Source organism: Psammomys obesus, unplaced genomic scaffold, assembly GCF_907164565.1.
Source record: "Psammomys obesus unplaced genomic scaffold, mPsaObe1.curated_primary_1811, whole genome shotgun sequence".
In the NCBI taxonomy this organism is placed as follows: Eukaryota; Metazoa; Chordata; class Mammalia; order Rodentia; family Muridae; genus Psammomys; species Psammomys obesus.
Window position 1 is genome coordinate 3,271,711 of NW_026591816.1, and position 24,205 is coordinate 3,295,915.

The following is a 24,205-nucleotide window of genomic DNA, read 5'->3' on the forward strand; positions in this document are numbered from 1 at the left end:
TCAAAACACAAAAGTTCATATTGGTGTAATACTAGGAGCTCAAAGAAGACTTATTCACATTTCTTGTCAGTTTTCACATGAGCCGTGCTTGCACTGGTGCTATGTCACTGAAGGATACAGGAATATACATTAGATGGGAATGTGGGTACACAGGTTAATAACTGACTGGTTGTGGCAATTCTAAAGTTTCCAGTTTTATAATAACATCTTATAGCTTTATTTTACTTTATTTTTACAATTTTTGTTGCCATGATAGAAAAATAAATTAACTTTAACCCCAGACAGAACCGTATATGATTTCAAATTTGGTATTATTTTAATGTGGTTGAAATGCCTGCAGAGACTGATGAACCAACCAAGAACCATGCATGGAGAGGACCTAAACCCTCTGCTCAGATAGAGCCCATGGAAGCTCAGTCTCCATGTGGGTTCCCTGGTAAGAAGAGCAGGAGCTGTTTCTGGTGTAAACTCGGTTGCCTGCTCTTTGATCACCTCCCCCTGGCAGTGCGGCCTTACTAGGCCACAGAGAAGGAGGACACACACAGCCCTGATGAGATGATGAGACCTGATAGGTTAGGGTCAGATGGAAGGAGAGGAGGACACCCCCCCATCAGTGGACTAGGGGAGGGGGATAGGAGAGGAAAAGGGAAGGAGGGTAGGACCTGAAGGAGATGAAGGAGGGGGGTCACAGCTGGTATACGAAGTGAATAAATTGTAATAAATAATAATAGAAAATAACAAAAAAGAAAAACTTTCCACCCTCACCGGGATTAACTTCCCTTAGTAAATGAGATTGCTACACAACATCATTCAATTAATTAATTCCTGTCTGTGTGTAACCTAGTACCCATGCACAATGAATATATGCTGATGAAATTTTTTATACAAATTTACATTTATATGTGAGGTAAAAAATGTGCATGGAATCTTATGTAAGAAGTGGGAAATAGTAAGAGCTAGAGAGGATGGGAACCACACAAGGAGAGCAACAGAACCAGATAATTTGAACACAGGGAACTTCCCAGAGACTCATACTCCAACCAAGTACCATGCATGGAGATAACCAAGAACCCCTGCACAGATGTAGCCCATGGCAGCTTAGCGTCCAAGTGGGTTACATACATGGGAAGAGGGACTGCCTCTGACATAATCTGATTGGCCTGCTCTTTGATCACCTCCCCTTGAGGGGGGAGCAGCCTTACCAAGCCACAGAAGATGACAATGTAGCCACTCCTGATGTGATCTGATAGACTAAGATTAGAAGGAAGGAGAAGAGGACCTCCCCTATCAGTGGACTTGGGGAGGGGCATGCATGAAGAAGGAGGAGGGAGGGTGGGATTGGAAGGGAAGGAGGGAGGGGTTCATAGGGGGATACAAAGAGAATAAAGTGTAATTAATAATAAAAAAATATAAAAAATAAAGAAAAAAAGGAATCTTCAATATAGCAGCAATGATGCTAATACAGATCACCAATGAAAGAGCAACCACTAGAGTAATAATTGTCAGCTTGTGCCAAAGCTACTGACACTTGTATAAGCAATCATTAAGTCAGTTAACTGGGAGGGAAATGAGTAATATCTCCATACTTAATTTGTAAGAAAGTATTGCTTTCTCTTCAGGGCTGTTGTGAAGACTCAGTGAGTTAATGCCCATAGAAGACTTCATGTAGTATTTTTGTCCGTGATGGAAATTTATTAAAAGGTGTTTTTTAATCATGAAAGACATGTTAATTCCATTTCTCTTAAAATTGTGTGAGACACATGTCAATAAAAATAGTCTATTCCTATATAATATAGATGAGTATAAATCATGCTGGTACATGTGTTAAATGAGAGAGAGACGGGGAGAGGAAGAAGAAGAGGGAGAGGGAGAGGTATTATTTAAATGGTAAATTTTTCTAAACTTAAGAAGCTGCAAGAAAAGTAGCAGCTAAAGGGAAATGCTTTTCTATAACGGATAGTTGAGAGTAGGTGTCCTTAAAGAAATAGAAACTATAAAACACAGGATGGGCCATCATCATAGAGCCGGCCATGATGAAATAGTGAATGGAAGGGTTAGTGTGAGAAAGCAGCATACGTTTACCTTATTAGGTGGATCAGTGAGCAAGAGTTGGTGAAGACAAATAGAAATTTAAAACTAGACTTTATTCGTTAATTTTATTTTATGTACATCAGTGTCTACAGCATTCATGAAAGTGCACCGTGCATGTATAAGGTGGCACATACAGGCACATACAAAGGAGAGTTATCTGCTGACTTTAAGAAATGAAGTGTGCAGGAGGATGAAAAACATTTTTATTTTAATTCTAATTTTTTATATTAATTACAGTTTATTCACTTTGTATCCCAGCTGTAGGCCCCTCCCTCAGTACCTTCCAATCCCACCCTCCCTCTCTCATCTCCTCATGCCCCTCTCCAAGTCTGCTGATAGGGGAGGTCCTCCTCCCCTTCCATCTGACCCTAGCTTATCGGGTCTCATCATGACTGGCTACAGAGGAAGACAATGGAAACTTATTTTAGTGCATCTTTACATTGAGAGCTGCAAGGCCAAAACAGACTCTTGAGCATCTAATTGGGAGCAATGTTTTATTCTCCATCAGTACACTCTCTGCAGTGTGGAGGAAGGAAGGGAGACAGTCACAAGCTGGGCTGATCCCCCAGTGAAGCTGGGCAAGATTTAAAGACTGGCACTAAGAGCCAGGCATGGCAGCACACATGCACCTTTAATCCCATCACTCAGGAGGCAGAGGCTGGCAAATTTCTGGGAGTTCGAGGTTGGCCTGGTCTATACATTTAATTGTAGGATATCCAGGGCTACATAGTGAGAGTCTGTCTCAAACAACAACAACAAAACCAACCAATCAAACAAAAAACAAAACAGAAAATAAAAACAAAAACCTTTGAAGATCCTCCTTAGCTATATGGCGAGACCAGCTAGGATACATAAGACCTTGTCACACATGCACAACCAAAAATAGAATGTTAGCATCTCTTTAGCACTTGATTCTACCTAAGAACTGAATATGGGCCATTCAGTTCAGCTCTGCCTGAGAACAGTGTTGTGTTACCACTCTGTAAGGACACCAGGGCTCACCAAAGTCTAGCAATTTCTCCAGCATCGCACTGACTGGCAAAGTGAGGGTTTGTAAAGGGTTAGAGTTAACATGTGCACAGAAAGCTTCAGAAGATTCTGGGCATGTCAACTGATGCTCGGAAATCTAGGAAAGGGATAGAAAGACCACCGGTACCTATGGCTCACAGGTCCCTCATCATTCAATAAAAGCAATTTTTGTACACCTTTGTGCCAAGAACTGTGCCAGGCATATTGAATAAAATTAAAGCTGTGAGCCTCACTTTCCTTTGAATGATGTCTCTCCTGGGAAGGGTCATTAACTGAACTTGTATCAATTTACTGTGAGAATCTTCAGCAAGTTCTGTCTAATATTAAATTTGCATGGTCATCCTGCAGAGCGAAATGGGACTGAAAACAAAACCAGAGTCCCTTAGAGAAGGAAAAACAGTCAACCCCGAAAGAAGCCTTTGTTTTGATTACAGTAGATAATATTAGTGAGTAAGCATGTCAGCAATGCCTTAATATTTCACAGAGATTAATAAGACATTTGTATTCTGTTCAATAAGTAGTGAGGATTTCCATCTTCACATCCACTCACATTGCTGCACCCAGAGATTTGCAGGCATCCGCTATCTACATCTTTGTAGCCATTACCCAAACACAGTGGCATTGAACACATTTGTTGTAGCTCCAAGATCTCCTAGCAGGCTGAGTCTCTCTGTGAATCTTCGTGACCTCATTTCTGTGTCAGCTGCTAGCTGTGGCAGTTTTGCCCGTTTCAGAGTGTTTGGCTTTATTTTCTCAGTGCTGTAATTGTTTATTTATTTGCTATTTACCTGGTTTCTACAATGGTTTTCTACCATTCTGCTATTCTACCTGGTTTTTTATTTGGTTGGTTGGTTGGTTGGTTGGCTGGTTTTTAGAGACAGGGTTTTTCTGTGTGGCCTTGGCTGCCCTGGGCTTGAACTCACAGAGATCCTCATGCATCTGCCTCCCTGAGTGGTCGGATTATAGGCATGCAACACCATGCCCAGCTGAGGAATCCTGGTCTTTTCACACCAGCAATGTCATGTCAGCTATTAGATTATGGCACGCAGGAAAGAGTGCTCACTGAGTGTATGAATGATCTAGTATGTACTACCTAAGCTTACTTACTACAACTGAGTTTGCTTCGAGTTGGTTGGCTAACCTGTTCAGCACTTGAAAATGCTATGAAGGAAGATTCAGGCAAAAAGAACATGACTGTGATCACAGGGCAAAGGGCACATTAATTTCCCCCATCTGCTAGTTAGATTTCTTACACTGTGCATTAAGAGTGTCACAGCCAAACAATCAGGGATGTTAAGTGGTTCCCTGTAATTTCTGTGCCACAAAATGTTGACAGTGTTTGCTGGTAAGCTCGTAGAAAACTCAGCACATTAGGAAACACACCAATTACCATTTAACAGTTATATGTCCTGGAGCACACAAACAATGCGTTGCCATCTCTTCGTCAGTCACTTCAAGTATGTCACTGAAAATGCTCCAAACAGCAGTCAACTTCTGCTCATCTCCAACACTCTTTTGTGGAAGCAGATTTCTCCTGTTACATGTTACCTAGCTTGTATTTAAATGTTTTGAAATATTTTCATTTCATTAGAACTGCTATAAATATATGTGGCCAATATTCCCAAGCAGTAATAGATATTGGAGTTTTTTGGTGGGGTAATCAGTTCTGCTGATGTTATAGGAAACTCATTTGACCTTCCTCATTTCACCTCTGGCTACACATTAGACTTCCTTTCTTTCTTGTCTTGTGATTCCCATTAAGTTTCAAAAGTAAAAATGGCCCATTTTCTCTTTTAAAAGACACACTGTGGAAACCGACCAGCTTTAGAGGGAATCACATGGCAGTTGACAAAGGAAGGCATGCCATATCTTTTGGTCTCTTACAGATTTACTGGGAAGGAATGCCACAGAATGGATTAAGTGTAATTACCGCACATGGAGCTGTTTAAAATCCAATTACTGGCTTTCTAATGTGACGGGAAAAATGTGCTGCACCCTGGCGGTTCTGTCCTGTAGCATATCCTGTCCATTCCGGACTCTGAGCAAAGGAGGATTTTGTAATTGCTCTCTTTGCCTCAAAGAAGATCCCGCAGATCCAGCAATGATGGATCGCCAGCATGTGCTCACTTAATTTCAGGGTTGCTGCACTAAACAGTCAACCAAATTTGAGAGCCTGAAGCCGGGTGTAACATGTCACTTTCCTCCCTACTCCGTTCAGGAAGATGTCTCTCGGTTCAGCTGAGAATAGACAGTGTGAATTTCAAGTAAGGAAAAATTCAACCTGAGTGACAGGTTTTCCAGTAAAGTTACTTCTCTTTTTTTCATCCCCGCCCCCCGTTCCGTGATACTACACGGCACAGAAATCAAAGCATCAGTTCTCTTGCTGTGTGCTGCCTCCGGATATGCAGACGTAACCACCCCATTTGCACCTGTCGTGGTCACACAAGCTGTGCAAACCTAAGGAGCACAATTTTCATAGAATGTTTATCTAGAACCTGGAACCTTCTAGAATTGTACAGTGCCAATGTCACAAGAAGCTTGCTAAGTTTCCTCACTGGGGAACTGGCATTTGCCTCTTGCTTGCTTTCAAAGGGTATAGAAAATGAGAGCAACACATAATTTTTCATTTGTCTTTTATTCATTATGTAAGGGTGTGGCAGGAGACAAATTGTGACCCCAAAGGAGAAAAATCACTTAATCATTTTGGCCCTCATCTTTCTCACTCATGAAATATAAATAATAATGATGTGATAACATGCATAAGTAATGATCTTACAATGTAAAACTGACACAACTGCCACCCAGGATTATTGTGAAGAGTAAGTGAGTGATTGCCTAGGTCTTTGCAAAGTTGAAAAGACCTAGACAAATGGGTTGTGATATTATTGTCATTATAAGAATGAGCCCGAGAAGACTCATGGCTTCTGATGCTCTTGGTGAAGATCTGAATAACGTTTTCTATCAGTGAGAACTATTAAATACCGGTAGGAAATTGTTAATTAATACAAAGCCATATAACCCCGTGGTTCTTGCATGTTCTGCTAGTGCAATAATTACAGGTATTTTGTCTTTTAAACATGCAGACTTGAGTAAATATTACATATCGATGGCCCTCTTATTCTATCCTAAGCATTGAATATTGTCTTATTTGATCTTCTTATGCCTAATTATGAATGAAAGCTTTCCTTCAAAGGACCTGTTCTCAAACAGTTGGCACTACCAATTAGTGGTAAGATTAAAAGGACATATTTTAATTAAGGATTTACTCCATGAACATTTACTGGAAAGCACCACGTGTGGTTTTCAGCACTGTGTATATTTTAGCTCGTTTAATCCTCAACAAAGTCATAAAGAGGCACTCGGCCTGTCCACACTTTGCTGATGAGGAAATGGAATTAAGCAGAGTAAGTCATTTGCACATGTCACATAACTGGCAATAAGTGGTGTGGAATAAAGAGCATCCACATCTGGCTGTAGACCATTATTCGTGAGCAATGACTTATTAAAAATTATAGTTCCCTAAATCCCTGTATAAAGATGAGCAATAAATCACATGAGTAATATAAAAAATACTTACAATTTCCTAGGTCAGACTAGGGCAGGAGTTATTAAATGCAATTCTGATCTATTGTTATTGCAGCTTCAGTTTCCTCATTGTGATTAAAGGTTTTGTGCCAGGGTGGTGCTATTGGAGAGCAGGGTTAAGCTTTGGGAGCGAGAGCAAGTAAGAAGTCTTTATGTCACGGGAGCAGGTACTTTGATAATGAAAATAAGACCAAGTTTCAAGGCCAGATTTCCATGCATAGATCTCTGTGAAAATCATGTCCATTTATCCTGAAAATATCTTCTGAGGATTGAAAAAAAAAGTCACCCTTCCTATCCCATCTATTCTTCTGGTTTTTGGAAATCAGAACTATATTTAATAACCCTTACATTCAAGAAGTCCATGTAATCCAAGGTCCCTCGGTGATTATCTTTCATGGATTTGTTGCAGGGTTTTACCAGCTCTTTCATTAATTCTGAGAGATAGTTCAGATAAAATGAAATCTTGAACACATTAGAAAGAGTATTGTCTTCACCTGTGCACCTGATGTCTTATTTTTCTCGTAATTACCCTTGTGCAGTATAGAAGGGATTATTTTTGAAAGAATGGATAGAAGCAATTAAAGAAAATATATTTTAAAGAACTTGAGTGTAAAACATAGAGCTATAAACTTTTAGGTAGTACCAAGTACTGAAATGGATGAAAAGTAATCCTTATACATTATAGTTGGCATGTTAATTGATATACTTATTGTAATATACTATATGGAGTCTCCTCAAAAATTAAAATGTAATAACTATATTACAATGGGGTTGGCATAGCTCACCTGTCCCCACTTTAACTGCAGCTTTGGTCGCAGGGGAGTGGTATTAGAAGGCAGGGAAAGCCGTGACACGTCGGTCCAGTAGCAGGTTCTTTTCTCTTTTTCAATGTCCCTTTCTTTTCAGAGTGTTAGTTATAGATACTGTACAAAACGTCAGGTGGGGAATGGTGGAAGAACAGGGGAAGAGAGGGTCAGCACACAAACCCTTGAACTTAAACTGTAGATGGAGTTCCTTGGGGTATTTTAACTAGAAAGTTTTAAAACCTTCAGAACCCCTGTGATTTACTCGGGTGATTCACAGAAGTGAAGACATGGTAGCAAGCCTGGTAGATTTCCATAGAAAATCCTTCTGTGATCTCCCAGGAGAGAACAGTCTTCTTTGTCCTCTAATCATAAGTTTGCTCCATGAATTAATCCATTGTACAAACGTTGGATTCTGAAGTTTAAATTTGAAGTTTAAATGTGGACAGAGATGTTGGCAGAGGAAAGATAGTTATTGGGTATGTAAATTCAGTTTTGCTAAAATCTAACATACTTGTCATTTATGATTAATAAACATTTCTAAGATAGTCAAGTTATTGAAACACTTCAAAAATTATGTGGAACTCAGTCCCCAAATCTCAGGTATTACTCTTAGAAACTGTTAGTAGATTAAGAGCATCTAGTGCTCTTAACCAATGAGCCATCACTCTAGCCCAACTTTATTTCTCTTAATGATGTATTCTTGGTAATAAACTATTATGCATTGCATTATTAACAAAAAATTAAGTATATACATCTTCTTTCTGCTCATGGTCAGTTTGTTTGTAGGCTTCATATTCTATTGTTTTCCATGAGCTCTTCACCAGATCTACGCTGGTCAACAAAGACACCATACTCTCAAACTGTGCTAAATTAACCTCTTCTTCTTAGTATAGCCAGTATTAGTTATTTTAATATGGTGAAGAAAAGTTTGCTATTATAAATATCATTTAATTACCCCTTCCAACCCCTTAAAGCAAATTCATTGTCAGATAGATATTTGTGGCATCTGTTTTCACTTCATGGTCCACAATAACCAAGTTACAGAATCACTTTAAGATCCACCGTCAGGTGAAAATGCACAATTTATACACAGTGGAATGAATATCTTGGACAAAAAGAGATAAAATTCTACCATATGTGACAGTATATATGGAATTGAAGAACATCATGCTAGGCAAATAAGACAGATATGGGAGGACAAACCAGCATGAGTTCATCAATATGTGCAATTTAAAATAATAAGCTTATAAAACAGAACATAGGTTCATGGCTATGAAGGCTGAAGCAAGGGTAAGAATAGGAGGGTAACAGTGAAAAGGTGCAAATCCTGGAGTTAGGAGAAATGAGGTTTTGTTTTTTTTTTAATGCTATTATATAGTTTGAGAATTCAGGTTAATGGTGTATTGTACATTTCAAAGTAACTAAGAATTCCAACTGTTCTCGTTATAGAAATAGTATGCCTTTGAGGTAATGATATATTACTTAGCTTGATTTAATTAGTCCATATTTTCTCCACAAATTATAATACTACTTTGTACACCATGAAGAAATTCAATGTTCATTTGTCAATTTAAGACAAAATGAAAAAGTGATTAGATAGGAGAAGACACATGAGGGAGAGCTAGAGAGAAGAAAGAAATAAAAAGAACAGTTGAGTAAGCAGGCCAGTAAGTTGAATGAAAACTTATTTTGAGTATAAAGGCTTTTGACAGAGTTTTATGGAAGAATCCATGTCTGTAGAGAAATTCTGAAGAAGCTAGTTTTGTGTAGTTACTACTACCTCAAAGGAGAGAGGTATGGAAAGTCACTTCTTAATACATGTCTTATTCACTATGGCTGTGAAGAGACATCATGATCAAGGCAACTCTTATAAAAGAAAGCACTTGATGGGGGCTTGCAGTTTCAGAGGCTTAGTTCAGTATTGTCATGGTTCAGAGCACAGTGGAGTGCACGCAGGACCTGAAGCAGTAGCTGAGAACTATCTTCAGAGCCTTAGGCAGAGAGAGAGGATGGAGGGGGAGAGGGAAGGGGGAGAAAGAAAGGGAAGAGAGAAAGAGAAGGAGAGAAACTGGGCCTATCATGGTCTCTTGAAATGTGAAAGCTCCCCTTAATCACACACTTCCTCCTACAAGGCCACACTTACTGAAGCAAGACCACACCTCTTAACCTTGTAATCCTTTCAAACATTTCCACTCTCTGGTGTCTAAGCATTCAAATATAGGAACCCATGGGGACCATTTTCATTCAAACCACCACAGCATGTATCTCTCTACTGCTTTATCCGTGTTTCCATCAGGATGAAAAAAAAAAAAAAGAGCTATAAATGCTATAAATCTGGAAATGTTTTAGCTGAGATGAAATCACCTAAGGAGAACTTATGACTATCAGAATATCAAATGATCTGAAACACAAGAGCCCTTTCAAAACCATGTAGTGTTCTTAAAGACACTGATTGCAAAGTCAATGGTGATTCCTGCTACAGAATGATGGATCTGAACTTGGGGCAGAGAAATGCTTAGTATGGGGTGAGGGAAAAAAAGATGTATCCAGCTTATCTCCCACCATCATGATCAGCCCTAAGCCTGATGGAATGGGTTGAGACTTACAACAGGTATGGCAGTGGAACTTAGCAGCCAGGAATGATGACTATAATCTCTGCCAGACCTTCTTACTGCTTTGCCTAAAAATCATGGCAAGGGGCTTGAAAACAATGTTTCCATATGCCACTGTTCTTGGAATGGTTCCTGAGACAGGCTCTCTTGTCATTTTTCATCTGTAGGAACTCATTAGACACCTAGAGGAAGAGCATATGGAGTGGAACAATTGTGCTATTGGTAGAGAGTGCTGCATAATAGGGTATTTGTATTCCGAAAGGTCTTGCTGTAAACAGCTCACTGGAAACAGAAATGGTTGCCTTTTCATATAGTAGGCACTGACATAATTTTCACCGTCTCAAACACAGGCACAGATATTCTATTTGGAAACAAAATATTTAGTAGACTCCTTGCCAGAGGGGTTGTTGTCTCTAATTATTATTATTTTCAATATTGAAAGGCTAGTTAATGAATTTGAACTGCCTCAATTCCTCTCAGGAGGGAAGAGGCATCTGGATTCCAGTTTATCTTCCTGACGGAAGAAATACACCTTTAAAGGCAAGTGCTTTAGCTTACTGGTGCAGAGCATGAAATCTGCAATCAGAAAGACCCAGAGTCCAGATTGAGTTCACTGCCTGGCACAGTTACTCACGGTGTCCGATTCCCAATTTCTCATCCCTTAAAACAAGGGCAATAGAATCTAACTTAGCAGTTGTGAGAATTCAGTACAGTAATTCATGCCCAGCAAGTTCAAGCACTAATTTGAGTTATTATCAGCAATTATTACTGTAATCGTGTAGTTTTCCAACTAATATAGTTATTTAGCAAGCATTTTATCCTGTTAGCTAGAAAAAGACATTCAGATAATAGAAACATAAAATTCCTTACCAGAATGAAATGGATCACAGCAAACAAACATGCATCTAGATTAAAATAAATGAAACCCAAAAGTGTTGAGATTCTCTTAATTGAGAATTTACTGTCTTGTATCAGCCAGGGGTGTTCTTGAATATGTTCATTGCCTCTTTCTATTATGTGAATCTTGATACCCAGCAGATGTTTCTCTGGGGTAACATTGTTTTGGCAGTGGCATAATGGGTACTGCAACATGTAATACAAGATGGTGTTCTCAAGAGGCCTTCCGTTTCCTCCAGCCTTGGCCACAGCTGTGTTCTCAGTTCTTGTACTTCCGAAAGAGAAGAATTCAGATAAGGCTCTAGTTGTGTGAGACATGAAATGTTTAAGTAGAACAAAGATGCAAGAAAGCATCTTTTAGGAGAAGAGCAGGGCATTTGGGGGTGTAACATGCTATTATTGTTTGGGCAAATGATTGTGTTGTCAAATTGCCTTCTTAATGCTCATGCTCACTCCCATGGGTTAGAGCTGCTGTGCCCAACCTTAATCATGGAAGTGTCTTACTGTAGTGGGTGGTCATTAATGTTAACCCATTACTGGCCAAAGTGATGGTGGAATGTTCTGGGTGCAATGGGACATTATCCCTTCCAAGGCTCAGGAAACATTTCAAGGAAACAGAAAGAACTTAAGAGCCAAAGATGGGGAAGTGTGCAACATGGACATGACATATCCTTTACATTCATGGGTCTGTGGTTATCCCCCAAAGACACTGGACATAAATATTTCATCATAGATGAGGAAGGGCCCTCGATGCCACCCCCATCCCATGATAGATGATTGGCCGGAGAAAGATATCATTTTCTTCAGAGTTGTACCTGCTGACAAGTTTCCTGTATTCCAGTAAATACCCCCTCCCATGCTTGTGCAAAACTCTAATTAAACTTGGAGAGTGACACACAAAAAGAAGACATGAAAGTAGGGGAAGTGGAGTTTGTGTGGAAGACGGGTTTCAGGGGTGAGTTTGAAACATGATGACAGAAAAAAAATGCTTTGAAAATTAGACATACACATAAGTTAAAAACATTTTCAAAAACAACCCAAATGGCAAGAGTACTTTCTTTCTCCAGAGCTCTTGTAATTAGTATGTTTAAGCTTGGGGAAAAATGTGAAGTGGGTGCTTTTCGTGCTGCACTTTGGTCGGATGATTCAGCTATGGATTCACTTATTTACGCTCTCTCTGTTCTTCACAGAGATAAGCTATGAAGAAATTCTGGCCAAAGACAAAACTCAGCTTCCTTCCTTTGGGACTCAGTTGAACAGGTCGGAAGAAAAAATGATGTGTAGCATTTACTGTGCAAATGTGTCTTGATAAACTGAGGTGATAGGCTTTTACCGTTTGTCAGTCTGTGGGAGCTGAGCATGCTAATAAAGACTTAAAAACTAGCATAGAGTTTCAAATCAACACAATACTAGACAGACAGTCTTGTTGGGAATGAGGGATTGTTGCTAACCAGGTTACTTCAAGGAACATGGTTCCAAAGAGAGGTTGCCATCTGAAAAGAGATGCCTAATCACTCATCCACAACTTTTTTTACTCATACCACGTCAATACAGAATTGATCTAACTATTCATATAGTGTTAAAAGTACCATATTTCATAATTTACTTTTCAGTATACATCAGTCTGGCTGACACACTGAAGTAATTTTGCAGAATATCAGAAGCAATGAGCACCACCTGCCTGGGGATGAAGAAATTTATAATTCGGTAATAATCAGGTCAAACAATGCTGAAGGCAGATTTTTATGTTAAATAGCTTTTTCCATAAAAGGGTGGTTGTACTTCAAATTTATAACATTGCTTGTGGAAGGAAAAGAAGATAATGCAGAGGCAAGAAATGTCAGGATATCTATCGGCTTCATTATGGCAGAATATAGCTGTTTTATGGATTTATTGTAATAGTTTTTAAAGGTCATTTAAATATGAAGACAATTGTCTGGCTTGGGCCTTTTTAGAGTTTGCTTTCAGCAAAGTACATCAAGACATACATAAATGGAACTTCTGGAATCAAGCGTAGGTCTGTAATTAGGACGAGGAGTGTTTAACATTTTTACCCTTTGATGCTGATTTCTTGTTTTGAAGTGGTAACTCTACTTTAGTCCAGGGCCAGCACAGGTGGGGTTCTAACAGGGATCACAATACCTTTGCAAAACTTTCTCAAGGCTGTTAGATATCAAAGAGTTTTGGCCAGTTCCTCAGGAGGATATTCATGTTGCACTAAGCTTACTTTCAGTTTTGCTAAATTAAAACACCATGGATACATACAAATAAAGAAGCACTCAAAGTTCAAAATCCAGGGACATATAGAATGCATATAGATCTAAAAATTTGACCCCCTGGCCTTCTAGTAGGTGCTCGTGGGTTTTCAAGGCTCTTTGAGTCTATGGTATTGTTGTGTTGATTGTGTGATACATTAAGGAAAATAATTGAAAGTTCACGTGAAGGGTTTATAACTAGGAAAAATGGGAGCTGAAGAGATGGCTACCTCTCCTGCTCTTGGAGAGGTATTGAGATTAGTTTCCAGTACCCAAGCCAGACAACTCCCAAAGATGCTACATTTTCTTATGGCCTCCGGGAGCTCCTGAACTCATGTGTTCACACCCCACACACATGCTAAAATTAAAATTAAAAATAAAATAAGTCTTTTTTAAAAGACAAAAAGTGTTCTTCTTGCATAGCATAAGCATTTGTGAATATCATATGCCCATGTGTATAGATGGAGAGGGACTATAGCTATGAACTCTTCTGAGGCACTAGGGAGAGGAGCTGTGGCTTGAAATGTCAGTCACTACTACACAGTCCAATAAGCTAAGAGTATTCTCTGCGGGTCATCTCTGACCAAGTTTCTTGGCTTGCATGTATTGTCTGTAGAAGACGTCACACATTCCTGTTTGGTCTGAGACCTGAGTTTACTAAATGCTTGGTTTTTAGTTTATTCCATCATTGCCTATGACTTCATAGTTACTGTAGGCAGCATCTCCACTTGTCCTGTGAGGTGCTAGAACATCACTCCTCTCAAATTCACCCCCACGTCTTTTTCCGTCTGTCTGTCTGTCTGTCTGTCACTCCAGAATGATGTCACATAGATGCTGATAGCTCCTAGACTTGGAGACCTTTCCACGTTTGATTTAATTTTGATGAAATAATCAGGCCGCTGGAGTGTGATAGGCAATGCTAATGTTTCAAAGCAGGAACACATTACAGCTTATTAAATTTAGGAAAATATGTTTGCTGGGCAATAAACATTAAGACTGAGAGTTCTCATTTTTTATAAAAGCCCCATAATTTTCTTTGTTGGGTCTTGCAGTATTTTCTGTAAACTCTAATTGCCAGTAATACTGAGCTGGCAGTCCCATTTTTGTTAAAAATATGGCAGTCCCATATCGTTAAAATAGAGTTGTTGTCCCCACTAACATTAGAAAATATTCAATGTATTTGTGACTCAATAACATCTCCTAAAATTGACTCTTATTATGTGAAACGGAGTACTACTATTTCCTGGAGAACATAAGAATAATAGTAGTGTTTAAGAATGGGACTACATTAATAATGGGAAGTGAAAATTTCATAAAATTTTGTTTTTAATTCAGGAAAAAAATGATCCAATAATATGATCTGTGTATTTCTAAATTTCTTATGGTCTTTTTTCTGTCTAGCTTAAACAGGTTTTAATACCCATTTGGGTCAGTAAGCAATAACAAAACCCCTACAATGGAACCTAAAATCTTGAAGAATTTTGAAAATTTATGGTAATCGTCACATAAAAAAAATATGTTGTATTTTAGAGACATTCTTTTTTATGATCTCTGAATATGGCATCAGCAAATCTGCATAATTCCTTGAGAAACTATAATTTACCTTTAAAAAATCCAAAGCATGTTTATTTTATTGTAACATAGTATCAAGGGCTCCAAAAAGAATTGCCTCGGTTTGTCTGGAACAGTATTTAAATATATTCTGTTTGTTGACTAGATGCAAGCTCCCTCACTTCACCATGAAGGCTATGGTGCCTCAAGCTGCTTTCCTCAATTCCAGCAAGTCAAGGTGACTTGCCTGTTTCAATTGCGCTGCATTGACATTGTTTAACTGTTACAGTGGTGGAAGGCTGGCACTGCACATGGTTATGAAGGGGAACATTTTAGGAGTGGTTAGTGTCATTCACTGCGTGTGGAAGGAAGGGTTACATTCATACCCATATACACACTCCTGCTCATGAGCATGAGATGCACTCACATGCACACAGCACACACGAGCATACAAGCACACATGCACACACACAAATGCACACATGGGCACACCTGATGCACGAACCAGACACATGCACACGCCACAGGCACACACACACTTCTGCCGAACAAGGAAAAGAACAGAGTCTCCTTTGCCAGATTTGAACATCAGCAAACATGAATGATTCCTGGTGAGTGACAGATCATTCCTTGTGACTTCCACCAGTGTGCCTGAGAGTCATTAAAGACAGTCTGGTTTCCACTGTATATACCAGGGACATTTTCTCATGCCTTTAAAAACAAGCAAGCAATGGAGCCTCTTAGATCTGTTTTTATATGGTGTTTAACTTGAACTGCAATAGAACTGGGGCTGGCTTTTGCAGTGGGCTAAACTATTTCCTTCTGTGGAAGTTGCAATGAGCCCTTTAAGCTTCATCTCTGCCTTTGCGAGCATGAGGAGACTTAGCTGTTTTGGCCATCAGTCACCATGGAACATAAGAAAACATAATCCTAAAATGCTATGAAAGTATACATATTTATAGCTGATTTAAATAGTAATGGAACGTGCTGCTGATTGCAGACCTGGGAAGGAGCCAAGGCAGGATTTTGAACTGACTCATAAAATGGTGAGGTTTTCCTATAGAAGCTGTCCAGGCCTGAGCTCACACAGTCACGGCATTCCTCTGCTTTTGAGACCATCCTACTCTCCTAGATCAGTAAACTAGGAAATCAAAATGAGGATGCTTGGATTCTATGAGTGTCAGATGATCCAAACCACAGAGGCAGGGTAACTTCAACTTTGAAATTTGCTTCTGGAAAGATTTAGTGCTGTCTTCCTACCTCCCATATTAACACACCCTAAAACAATTATAATAAAGCACCCATCCCTACATGTTTCCAAAGTCTTATGAATAGGAAATGGTTTTAGGTTTGTGTATGTTATTAAACACTGCTCTCTACCTCTCATGGTACTTTGTTTGAAGAGAGAAAAGAGTTTAAGGATAGACTAGTTTGGACTCATTGGAAAAAGCAATCAGTAAGTATGTCCTTATGGGTAATATACAGCATGTTCTATTACTAGTATTTGGTGTATGTATATCCGTGATGTTTTGTATATGCATAAGTCATTGCTCATTGTATACAAAGGAGCTAAAAATCAATAAGGAAAATAGAAAGTGAGCATGATAGCTCATGCCATCTCTAATTCAGACTTGAACGGTTGATATAAAAAGACTAATGCAACATCAAGTCAAGCCTGATTTATATAGAAAGTTCCAAGATAGTCAGAGTATCTTGAACCTTTTCAGAGTATTACAAAATAGGAATCACACACACACAATCTCATAGTATTTCTTAAATCTTTAACTAATGACATCCGTTTATCTGACTCTTCATTCAACAATTCTCTCTCTAAAAGCAAAAATAAAATTCATTATACTTATGTGTAGCCCTGATGTTGAGTCTAATAGTGGTAGCTGTCCATTCAGTTTTGAGGTCTGCTTATTTCCAGTGGAAAAATAAAGAGAAGTGAGAAGTCTTGGACTGTGAGTTTTTCCACACTCTCTCTATAGAAGCTCACTTTTGGCACTGACATAATGACAAGGGTGCAGACAGCATGATGAAGTGGAGCCTCGCCTGCAACTCCGTATCATTACAGGAGAGGAAACATCTGCTTTACCTTACCAATTGCTTTTGGGTTCCTTGCAGCATAGCAAATTCACATGAGTCCTGGATAAGAAATTGTAGGTACAGTTGGAGCACACATAATGTATGTTTGTTTCCTCTTCTTCTCTTCCAGTGGATTTTGCTTGCTTTCTTTTCCTCCCCTGTTAACACAAAGTCCTCTCACCACAGTTCTGTGACTCTTTCCTTGTGCCAGCCTGTCGAGCAAAGTGTTTGTCATACTTGGTTTTCTGAATTTATGTAATCGAGGATTTCAGTTGTGTGCGTGTGCGTGTGTGCGTGTGTGCGTGTGTGTGAGTGTGATATCATATCTGAAATACCTACTTATCTGATATTTATCCCTAGCCAGTATTTGGGTTCTTGCTACTATACAGATCCACGTGATACTTGAAGCAAGACAGCATCAACCCCTCACTCATTATTCATTCTCCTACAACTGATGGTCATTTGACATTTCTCTCTGGACTTCGGTGAGGTGAGGATTAACATGGAACTAAAACAGAATTTTGTGAATACCAGCTAGTCTGTCCTGGGATGTTTGGGGCCAAGGGCAACTCAAGTGAGCCCTATGGAAACACAGCTTCACCTTTATCACAAATCATGCTCCTTACTATTTTTGATACACTTTGGTTACTTCATTCCCTTAAAAATTCTTCAAAGAAGTCGGGTGTGATCGTGCATGCACGCCTGTAATCCCAGCACCGAGGGAGGCAAAGGCAGGTAGATCTCTGTGAGTTCAAGGCCAGGCTGGTCTACAAAGCTAGACTAGGACGGTCAGGGCTGTTACACAGAGAAACCCTGTCTCAAAAAAAAATTGAAATATCCAATTTATTAACACATTAGGAAAAATAAAACTACATGGTGCTAAAGAAGAATTGGTAAGATTTTTACATACTGTATGATTATTTTTGTATGATTACTTTACTAAAATAGCGACAAAAATAAGAAATGTATGAAGGTGGAAAAATAAAATAAGTTCAAATATACAAATAACAAATATGTACAGTCCTTTTACTTTAAAAAATGCAATCTTTTATTAAAAAAATTTACATAGGATCTCAAACTGTAACTTCAGGTGGCTTGCAAGTCACTATTTACGCCTGGCCAGAGTTTACTGAAACCCCCCTGCCTCCACCACGCAAGTGGTAGGATTACAGGAATTGCCTTTCTAATTCCACGTATTTTAAAACACGTGAGGAAAAAAGATACAAAGTGTCACGCGTCTAGTGTCACGTGCTGTGGAAAGCCCTCGGTGAGTCTGAGTCGGTTGGAAAGGCTTCAGTCTTGGAGTGGATGGCTTAAGCACCACAGGACCTCTGGAGGGAAGAGAAGGAGAAAGGTGGCGGTCATGAGTAGGTACGGCATCTCACTACTTAGAAATGAAGGCCTTCGAAAAGAGGTGGGCCGGTTGGGAAGGGTCGCGTTGAGTCAAAGGGAGGGACATAAGCATCCAGTGCAGATCAGCACTCATTATGCAGGACACCTGCCTCCTTTTCAGGAAGTTTAGGAGCAGCAAGACTTACTGCGCATGCCCAGACTTGGTGCAGGCTCTCCCCTTGCCTCAGTCAGGGGCTGCCCTGAAGCACCCCCTTGAAGCAGTGGTAGGTCCTTTGGGATGTTCGCCCTTACACGTCTCCTGAAGGTGTACAGACAGTTTGTCAGCAAAAGAGGCTTTGTGTGGCTTCCGCTGTCAACAAGTCCTGCCAGAACCTGATTCCTCTCCAGATGCACTTGGAGTTGTGTGGGAGTCAGGTCATCCTCCCAGGCTGTTTCTCCTCTGTGAGCTCCGTCTCCAGAACGCCCGTGTTCGATTCGAAGTTTAGTCTCAGCGAGATCATTACAACCTCTCAGAAATACTTTTAACCCCTCGAACCTCGGAGGAGATACATTTGTGGGGAGTGTTTTTAGATTCTCGTGGAGAAGAACATGTAAAAAGAAATGTTTGTAAATAGAAAAGTCATGATCATCTAAGATACTAACCAGAATCGTCTGGAAATGGGTGACACAAATGCTTAAAGCTAACCTTTCAGCGCAGAAGTGTGAACCAGAGACTACCATGTCCTGCTATGCTTAATAACAAGGGACTGTGGGAGCAAATGCGTCGACGGTGCTTTAATCGTGCTTGGTGCTTTGGGTTCCTCGCCGTGGTATCACAAGGCACACTTGTGCATCTGTGAGCTTGTGTAACTTTGAGACTTGACATTGTGGTTGTAGAGTACAAAGTGTGTTAAGAGCCAAACATCTGACACTTTATAACTTTGGTAGGAAATATTTTTTATGGGGTAAAGTTTGCTGGAATCTATAGTTCTTATCTTTATTCTTTTTACCTTTGAATTTCACTCTCTGTGGTTTTACTTCCAGTGTTAATTTTTAATCTCCCCAATGACCTCTGAGTGGCTGTGCTAGTAGTACATAAGAACAAAGGGACACATCAGATCAGATCAGTGCACTCATTAAGAATGCGGCAGAACACGGTTTAGAATCTTGGATGATTTTCAGTCATGTATGTGAGTGTGTATTACCATGGTATATCTCTAAAGGTTACAGGTTATCCTGTTCACAGAAGTCTTGATGTGTATAATTAGGATGGAGATTGGAAGAAGATACGCATTATGACTTCAGAGTATACACACATGCATGTGCGTAAGTTAAAACAATTGGCCTTTAGCAGTAGAAATGAGATTTTGAACATTGCTGTATTTTCTAGCCCATACAGGTATAAGTTTGAAACTCTCCAGCAATCATTCCTTTTCCATATTAAATGAGAATGTCAAACACTAGTATTGTGCACTGCTTGTTGAAGAATCTTGGAAAGGTGCTAACCAAATAGTTTAGGCTAGGGAAGGCTTTTTCTTTCTTTGCGTAAGTGGACATGGTGTTACACAGTGTCCACAGTCCACTTGTGTGAAACAGGGAGCTGACAAGCACTGTAAGAAAAGATAATGGACATTGTTTCTTTTAAGTTCCTTCCATAACAAATTCAAGCCAAGCAAAACATTTTGCTCAAAATACATTATTCACGTTTTTAGGAAAGATATTTGAACTTTCATTTATTTGTTTCATATTTTATTTTTATCTTTTGTTATAACAATTTATTCACTCTGTATCCAAGCTGTAGCCTCCTCCCTCACCCCCTACCAACCCCACCCTCCCTCTCTCCTTTCCTACCATGCCTCTCCCCCAGTCCACTGATAGGGGAGGTCCTCCTCCCCTTCCATCTGACCCTATCAGGTATCATCAGGACTGGCTGCATTGTATCACTCTGTGGCCTAGTAAGGCTGCTCCTCCCCTCATGGAGCAGTGATCCAAGAGCCAGCCACTGAGTTCATGTCAGAGATAGTCTCTGTTCACCTTACTAGGGAATCCTCTTGGACACTGAACTGCCCACAAATACAAAAAAGCCAGTGGCCCCCTAAGCTGTGTTATTTGTGTTTATGGCCCAAGTTTTTTTTTTTTTTGGACTAAAGTATTTGGGCAATCATTCACATATTCCTTTTCTGTCACTTTATTACCCTTCCATAGTTCTCTTTTTCTCTCTGCCATCCTCTTTCATGACATCCCCAGTGATAATTTCTCTTGTGTTTTCATTGTGAAAGAGAATGGCTAAATCAGGTGCACATGTCGGCCTACCCTAAGATACCACTGATGAAAAGCTTTTCAAAATGTCCTTTCTTCAGGGACATTTGTATATATGGGAAAGCTCCCAGTGGTGGAGAAGGACACCTCCTCCTGGTACCACCCTCCCTCCCTCTTCCCCCTCCCCCTCCTCCTCCCCTAATGCACCAAAAAAGGAAAGTCCTCCCCCCTACTATCTGACCATAGCCTATCAACTTTCATCAGAATTGCCTGCATACTCTTCCTCTGTGGCCTGGTAAGGTCACCCCACCAGGGGAATTCATGTCAGAGACTGCCCCTGCTCTCTTTACTAAAAAACTCACTTAGAGACTGAGCTGCTTATGGACTACATATGAGCAGGGTTCTAGATCCTTTCCATGCTTGGTCCTTGGTTGGTGCATCAGACCCTGCAGGTCCCCCTTGGCCCAGATATATATTTTTTGGCTTTGTTGGTCTCCTTGTAGAGCTCCTGTCCCCTCTGATTTCTTCTGTCCTCCGTTGTTCTTCGATAAGACTCCCTGTACTCTGCCAAAAGTTTGGCTGTGGGTCTCTGCATCTGCTTCGATTCCCTGCTGGGTGGAGTTCTGTGAAAGCAGAGGACAACTGTGGTAGTCTCCTACCCTGTTCCCTCTCTTCTACTGCTTCTGGTGTCTACCTATTTGCCCTTCTGTATAAGAATTAGGCATCCCCCCTAGGGTTTTCCTTGTTGTTTAGCTTCTTTAGGTCTGTAGTTTTAGTATGTTTATCCTATATTATATGACTAATATCTGCTTATGAGTGCGTATATTCCATGAGTGTCTTTCTGCTTCTGGGTTGTCTCATTCAGGATGATCATTTCTAGTTCCATCCATTTGTGGAAAATTACATGGTCAATGGAATTGAATTGAAGACCCAGAAATAAACCCACACACCTAAGGACACTTGATTTTTGACAAAGAAACCAAAAGCATACAATGGGGGACAAAAGATAGCATCTTCAACAAATTGTGCTGTCTAACTGGATCTCTACATGTAGAAAAATGGAAATAGATCCATATTTATTACCCTGTACTAACCGAAAATCCAAGTGGATCAAAGACCTAACATAAAACCAGACACACTAATTTTGTTAGAAGAAAAAGTGGTGAAGAGCCTTGATCTCATTGGCACAGGAGACAATTTCCTGAACAGAACACCAACAGCTCAGGATCTAAGATCAACAATTAATAAATGGGACCAACTGAAACTTAAAAGCTTCTGTAAAGCAAAGGATACTGTCAATAGAACAAAATGACAGCCTACAGGCTGGGAAAAAAATTTCACCAACCCTACATCCAACACAGGGCTAATATCCAGAACATATAAAGAACTCAAGAAACTAAACACCAACCAAATAACCTAATTAAAAAATGGGGTTCAGCGCTAAATGAAAAATTCTCTACAGAGGAATATCAAATGGTGGAGAAACACTTGAAATGTTCAATGTCCTTAGTCATCATGGAAGTGCAAATCAAAACAACTCTGAGATTTCATCATACATTCATCAGAATGGCTAAGTGTTGTGGATATAAACATGTTTTTGTTTTGGTCCCAGGTGTGGGATGTGAGACTGATTTAGATGGTAAACAGCAGCAGACCATTTGCCTCTTGTGGGCTCTGAGAGGAGCTCTTTGCCAGCTCCCAGCTGTTTAAATCTGAGGACTCTGGAGAGAGAATAAATGCCAGAGCCCAGAGAGTGTGGGATAAGAAAAAGAACAAGGCTGTTCCTGTTTTCCCCTTGCTGCTCTTGGTTGCTGTTGTGAAACAAGAAGTTGGAGATCTCCTGAAACAAGGATTGGACTGGTTCCAAGAAACCCTATGGCACTAACCAGCAGGAAGCAGCTAAGAGAACTGCACTGTCTCTCCCACTAACCCTTTCTCTCTACTACCTGGTGTTGTGTTGTTGGACGGGATTGGGGTGGATTAGAGAGAAAAAGATAAAAGAACTGTAAATAAAAGAGTTTTAAAAACTAACTTCTACACCTAAGATAGAAATTCAAGTGACAACACATGCTGGAGAGGATGTGGAGAAAGAGGAACCCTCCTCGATTACTGGTGCGAGTGCAAACCTGTACAACCACTTTGGAAGTCAATCTGGTGCTTTCTTAGAAAACTGGGAATAGTACTACCCCAAGATCCAGCAATACCACTCCTGGGCATATATCCAAATTATGCTCTCCATACAACAAGGACATTGGCTCAACAATGTTCATAGTGGCTTTATTCATAAGAGCAAGAAACTGGAAACAACCTAGATGTCCCTCAACCAAGGAATGGATACAGAAATTGTGGTACATTTACACAATGGAATAATACTCAGCTATTAAAAGCAAGGAAATCATGAAATTTGCAGGATCTAGGTTTTTAAACTCTTGTCCATGCTCTTCTCACTTCAGCCTCATATCAGGACCCTCACTTCTACTGTTGTTGCTGTTTGAAAGTCACTCCGAATTAATCATTGATTTCCATGAACCAGTGATAAACCATGAATAAAGTCATCAACAACAAATAATAGTAATAGTAATAATAATCATAATAACATAAAGCATGTATCTAGGAAGGCCATGCCTTTGGGCTGGCCTTCTTGTGTTTGAGTTCTGTGATTTGTTTGTTTCCTTCAGTAATTCTGAGCCCACTGTACTTGAAGCATAGCTGTTAAAAGCATCTACTTATTTATGATAACTTTATTACTGAATTTATGACTCTATGACTTAATCTATGCCTTGTCTAGGCAATACCAAGATTTACCTTCAAGCCACTATCACAGTTCAAATATTATCTTGGCATTTCTATCATTAAATTAAATTCAGTATTCAGTAACCAACAGTGATGTGAGCTATAGAGGACTTTACATTGAGTTGTATAAAAATGCATAACCAATAACTGTAGATTCAACTGTGTTTCACAAGAGACATGTCCAAATGTATCTTAGTTAAATTGTGCATTTGCTCTTTCCAGCTGGTGTGTTTCTTTGCTGTAATTATCTTCAAACTGTAACCATTTGTGTACTTCTTGGGAATGTAGGCATATAAGCTTAGTGTAATTACAAATAACAGAAAAGAATGATGAAGCAGTAGGGTAGAGGGGGGTACCTTGACATTTTGTGGTTGTTATTAGAAATTAGCTTTGAATCCTTGCTTAGCAAATAGCTAACCTTAGAAGCCATCAACTTTGGAAAAGTACTTAAATCTCTAAGTTGCTGTTTCACATCTGTAGAGCGGGAAGCAAAGTTGCTGTGGCAATCATTGCTTCAAGCTAAAATGTAAGGGTCTTCAAGATAAGTATGAGATCATTTAAATGTTTTTAATCATCTGGCTTCAAAACGCTGAACATGCCACTGGGGTCAGTGCTATTCTCCTAGCTCGTAGTAAATATCGCTAGTTTATTGAGCAATCCTTCTCTAGGAATGTGTGACTGTGTACAGAATTATATGCTTACTATTGATATTTATATCGAGAGTCCTTCTCATCATAGCTCCCTGGATGTTCATTGACAGTTTCCCAGAGATACAAAATAGCTACATTTACTTCTTTATCATAATCTAATTCAGCTAATTAAATTTGTATTCAGAAAAAAAAATATGATTCACTCTTTGAGCTAGAAAGCATTTTTTATATGAGATATATTTGGATACTGATGACTG